We start from the raw sequence: 6,000 nt of genomic DNA on the forward strand, positions 1-6,000 counted from the left end.
TGTGAACCTCCTGCCTCAGCCTCCTAAGAACTGTGATTATAGGAATGTATCACCACCATGCCCCGCACAAGTAGGCCACTTTAATGAGTGATCATCGTAATGATAAAGAGACTAAGAAACTAATGTGGATAATACGGACTTCAGAACCATCAGAGCAGAGCAGAATCCTAAAATCTGTTTTCTGTCTCTACAATCTTATGTTGGTTTTTATGTGACTTTGTAGTTTTCTTCAATGGTTTACTCATCGTGGACAGGTATGGGTGTAACTTTGCTTCTGTGAACAGACTACTTATAGGCATATAGTCTTATCATTCCCCGGCAATTCTTCTGTTCCAGAGAGATGTTTATTATTATATTAACACCTCGCTGATAGACCACACAATTCAGAGAAATCCAATCTCTCGCATCTCAGCTACTCTAGGACAGGGTTGCTGGTCATCATTGGTAGCAGCTTCTAAAAGGTTCTGTGCCTTCCTTTTTTAGTATTAGAAAAAAAATTTTTATTACACGTTTTCTGAAAATTCATAAGATTTTATGGGTCAATAAACAACGCATCTAAAACAACCTACAATATTTCATACTGGGAAAGTTGGGACAAAGTAATAGAATTCAGGGCCATATGTCTGTCCAAAGTATCTGATAAGAAATATTATTCTAAGCTGGGCGTGGTGGCGCACATTTGTATTCCCCACGCTTGGGAGGCTAAGACAGGAGGATCGCACAGGTTTGAAGCCAGCCTCAGCTACGTAGTGAGGCTTTCAGCAACTTAGTGAGACCCTGTTTCCAAATAAAATAGAAAATAGGTCTGGGAATATAGCCCAGAGGTAGAACGCCCCTGGGTTCCATCCCCAGTACTACCCCCTAAAGAAAAAAAGAAAGATTATTCTAAGATAATGAGTTAGATATGGTGGTACGTGTTTATAATCTCAACTTGGGAGGCTGACACAGGAGGATTGTAGGTTTGATGCCAGCCTGCCCAATTGAGCATGACCCCGTTTCCAAATAAAAATTAAATAAAATAGATCAGAGGAAGGATACCTCTGGGTTCAATTCCCAGAAACACAAATAAATAAGTCAATAAGCTAATTGAAAAGACTGCACCCAAAGGTAAATATGGTAAATATTACAGGTTTGTGTCAAGAAAGAATATTTTTTTTTGCTAGGCGTGGTGGTGTGATAAAGTAACTTCGGTCTTGGCTTCAGCAACGCCATGATGTTAGCCGAGGTGACCCCAAGGCACTAATGTTCTGTTCGTCACCAGGAACCTGGCTGGTCACACAGAGCTGCCTGCTTGGCTTCTGTAACTCCGGCTTGGCTCACACCTGCAGAGAACAAAGCCCATTAGAAACTTTCTGTTCTTAAAACAATCAAAAGGTAGATAATAGAAGGACAGACACGGTTGCTGAGCTCCTGCACATGCTGTTCCTGGCTTCTGTGCTTTCCACTAGACTTGCACACCCACTGGAAAAAAACACCTGTTGATTGTCCATTCTGTGGGAACCCAAACTCTTCTCCTGAGCTTGTGATTTTGACCTGTAAAGAGAGCCCTGAGAACTCATAAGAGCCTGAAAACTCAGAAGATTCTATGGGCCAATAAACAACTCATCTAGAAAAACCTACAGTAATTCATACAGGGAAAGTAACAGAATTCAGGGCCATATGTCTGTCCATAGTATTTGACAATAAAGATTATTCTAAAATAATGAGTGGGATACGGTGGTGCACGTCTATAATCCCAACTTGGGAGGATGGATTTGACACTGGACCGTAATTTGTTGATCTCTGCAACAGAATATGAAAGAGTCTGCTTCGATGCTGTGTGGCTTCTGAGACTAGACCAATGGGGCCACACAGTTTCTTCCTGCGTCTCTTCAAACACTCACTCTTGGGGGGCTCCTTCTGGAACTTGGCCACCATTCTGTGGGAAGCCCAGAAATGCCACGGCACGAATCCCCCAGCTGAGCCCAGCCTTCGCGTCATCTCAGCCCAGGAGCTTGGATGCATGATGAAGTAGCTTCTAGATGAGACTGAAGTGGCATACTGATGTGTGTGGAGGGTACCGGGGATGGACCCAGGGGGATCCTACTTCTGAGCTACATCCTCATCCCTATTTTATTTCTTATTTGGAAACAGGATCTCACTAAGTTGCTAAGGCTGGCTTCAAACTTGCCATTCTTCCTGTCCCGGCCTCCCAAATACTAGGATTAAAGGTGTGCACCACCATGCCCAGCACACGTTGATTATTTAAAGCTTAAAAGAAACTGAAAAGAGCCGGGCGTGGTGGCGCACACTTGTAATCCCAGCATTCGGGAGGCTGAGACTGGAGGATCGCGGTTCACGGACAGCCTCAGCTACTTAGTGAGGCCCTCTGCAACCCAGTGAGACCCTGTTTCAAAATAAAGAATAAAAAAAAATAGGGCAGAGGGTGTAGCTCAGAGGTAGAATGCCCCTGGGTTCCATCCCCAGACCCGCAAAAAAAAAGAAAAAAGAAAAAAAAGAAACTGAAAATCAATAGAGCCCGCCAGGCGTGGTGGGCACGCTTGTCATCCCAGCATTTAAGAGGCTGAGACAGGAGGATCATGGTTCACAGCGTAGCTCCTTAGTGAGGCCCTTTGTAACTTGGTGAGACCCTGTTTCAAAACAAAAATTAGAATAGGGCTAGGGGTGGAGTTTACCCCAGTTAGTGCGCACGTGCGTGTGCGCGTGCGCGCGCGCACACACACACACACACACACACACACAGACACAATTTGCTTCTGAATATTTACCACAGGGACATAATCTGAAAGTCAACAAAACTTTATGGCATAACAACATCTGTAAAAGTACTAATTGTAAGAACAAACATTGGAAATAACTAAGTGCCAACAGTATAAAATGGTTAAACTAATTACAACGAATTAAATTTTAACTGAACAAATCATGTAAATTACATTAAAAGATAGCCATCAATTTTTAATGACGTTAACGTAATGTTCGTATGATATCATTAAGTGAAAAACAGACTACAAAAAGTGCATGCATTTTACATGTGATTTATGTACGTGTATAATGACGACATGAAAAATGGCTGGAAAGAACTTAATTCGTCAGTTCTAAGATGCATCCTCCACCACTTCTAAAATTGAAACTATCATACACCAAGTATACATTAAATTTAGTTCTTTCTTTCTTTCTTTCTTTCTTTTCTTTTGGACTGAGATTGAACCCAGGGGCGTTCTATATCCAGTAACATCTTCAGCCCTTTTTATTTATTTTTAAATTTTGAAACAGAGTCTCACTAAATTGCTGAGGTTAGCCTTGAACCTGCGCTCCTCAGCCCCTCAAGCACCAGGATTATAGGTGTGTGCCACCACATCCAGCTTAGTGTCCTTTCTTCTAAAAGCTACTGGAATATTTGAATTTCCATTCACTATCGCTTTATTTTTTATGTCAATGACCTCATCAAGTAGTGGGATTATGGCCCAGTTTGTGTTCTTTTATGTATTTTCCTGCTTATTTATTTATTTAGGCATGGGGATGGAACCCAGGGGCACCGTGCCTCTGAGCTACACCCTCAGCCCTGTTTGGTTTGTTTGTATTTATTTATTTATTTATTTATTTATTTATTTATTTATTTATTTATTTTGGTGGTACTGGGGTTCCTGGAAACCCTTCTACCTCCGGGCTACACTCCCAGACCTATTTTATATTTTTTTTATTTGGAAACAGGGTCTCTTAAGCCAGCGCGGCTGGCTTCGAACCTGCGCGATCCTCCTGTCTCCACTTCCCAAGCGCGGGGATTACAAGGGCTCGCCACCACAGCCGGCACTGTTTTTTTATTTTGAAACAGGGTCTCACTAAGTTGCTGAGGCTGGCAGTGAACCTGTGATCCTCCTGTCTTGGCCTCCCAAGTACTGGAATTATCTTTCCTGTATTACCAAAAAAAAAAAAAAAAGCAAAACAAAAAACAAAACTGGAGCTGGAGACGTAGCTCAACGCTCGAGAGCTTGCCTAGCCCACTGCAGACCCGAGCTGGATCCCTGGCATCACAAAAGAAAACAAAGACTCCAAAAACGAGGTCAGTGACAGGATTTCTACATAGGCCGACACTATGTAGAAAGATGGGAAAAGTTAGGATAATATTTTTAGGTTTTATGGCTGGTTTGGGGGGGGGAATGCATTCTGGTTTCTATAACCCACTGTGGGGAATTCTAGTTTTTATGGATTTTCTCTAGAGAGAGTTCAGGTTGAGAGATAGATAAGAGAAAGTCTTTCTATCTGAGGCTGCTTCTGAGTTTTTCACTTTAGGGCATCATTTTTGGGCCCCAACACAAATAATATAGAAATATTGCTTAGCATTGCCTTAGGAAGTAAAGAAAAAATTTTGGATGTGTGTGTGTGTGTGTGTGTGTGTGTGTGTGTGTGTGTGTTACTGGGGATTGAACCCAGAGGCATTCTACTTCCAAGCTACACCCTCAGCCCTATTTTATTTTTTATTTGGAAGCAGGGTCTCACTAAGTTGCTGAAGCTGGCTTTGAACCTGTGATTCTCCTGTCTCGGCCTCCCAAGTACTGGAATTACAGGTGTGAGGCTCCACACACACCTCTAATTAATATTTTCTATATTACTGTGTGTGTGTGTGTGCGCGCGTTATTGGGCATTGAACCAAGAGATTTTCTATCTCCAAATCATACCCCCAGCAATTTTTTAAATATTTTATTTCTAAAATAGAATTTTACTAGGTTGCTGAGAGTTTCCTGAGCCTATGACCCTCCTGTCCCGGCCTCCCAACCGCTGGCGTTATAGATGAGCCCCTCCATGCCCGGCTTCCACATTGATTTTAAATGATGCCTCTATCCTACACAAAATCCCCAAATATACATTGTTTTTAGACCTTTGATACTATTCCATTGAAGTATAGATTTCTATGTAATATACCAAACTGTCCTAGTCAGGGTAAAGTTATGTAGAAAGGTCTAATTGGGAGCCAGATATGAAGTGCGTGCCTGTAATCCCAGTACCCGAGAAGCTGAGACAGGAGGATTGCAGGTTTGGGGCTAGACTCAGCAACTTAGTGAGACCTTGTTTCAAAATAAAAAATAGAGTAGGTTTGGTTGTTCCTGGTTTGGAGCTGTTTCGCACGCTTGTAATCCCCGCGCTGGGGAGGCTGAGACAGGAGGATCGCACAGGTTCGAAGCCAGCCTCAGCTACTGAGTGAGGCTCTCAGCAACTTAGTGAGACCCTGTTTCCAAATAAAATAGAAAATAGGGCTGGGAGTGTAGCCCGGAGGTAGAAGGCCCATGGGTTCCATTCCCAGTACCACCAAAAAAAATAAAAAATAAATAAATAAAATAAATAAATAAATAAATAAAAGTGTGATGAATCTGCGAAGGAAGAAAGAAATAAAATAGGGCTGGGGGGAGCTCCTCTGGGTTTAATCCCCAGTGCGTGCGCATGCGCGCGCGCACACACACACACACACACACACACACACACACACACGTTGTTCTTCTGAGTAATTTTACTCTCAGCAGTTATAATTTTTTATTACAAAAGCTTGAGCCGGATGTGGAGGCTCCCAACATTCGGGAGGCTTAGACCAGAGAATCCCGGTTCTCAGACAGCCTCGGCTACTTAGTGAGGCTCTTTGCAACTCAGTGAGACCCTATTTCAAAATAGAAAATAAAAAAGAGAGCTGGGGGTGAAGCTGAGAGGCAGAATGCCTCTGAGTTCCATCCCCAGTACTGAAGGAAGAAAGGGAGGGAGGGATGGAGAGAGGGAGAGAGGGAGGGAGAGAGAGAGAGAGAGAGAGAGAGAGAGAGAGAGAGAGAGAGAGAGCGCTCTCGCAAAGCTTGAGCCGAGCATGGTGGTGCGCACTTACAATCCCAACATTCTGGAGGCTTACACAGGAGGATGGTGGTTCGTGGACAGCCTTAGCTACTCAGTGAGGCCCTTTGCAACTCAGTGAGACCCTGTTTCAAAACAAAGAATAAAAAGTAGGGCTGGTGGTATAGCTCA

This window comes from Muscardinus avellanarius (genome assembly GCF_963383645.1).
Source record: "Muscardinus avellanarius genome assembly, chromosome: 12".
In the NCBI taxonomy this organism is placed as follows: Eukaryota; Metazoa; Chordata; class Mammalia; order Rodentia; family Gliridae; genus Muscardinus; species Muscardinus avellanarius.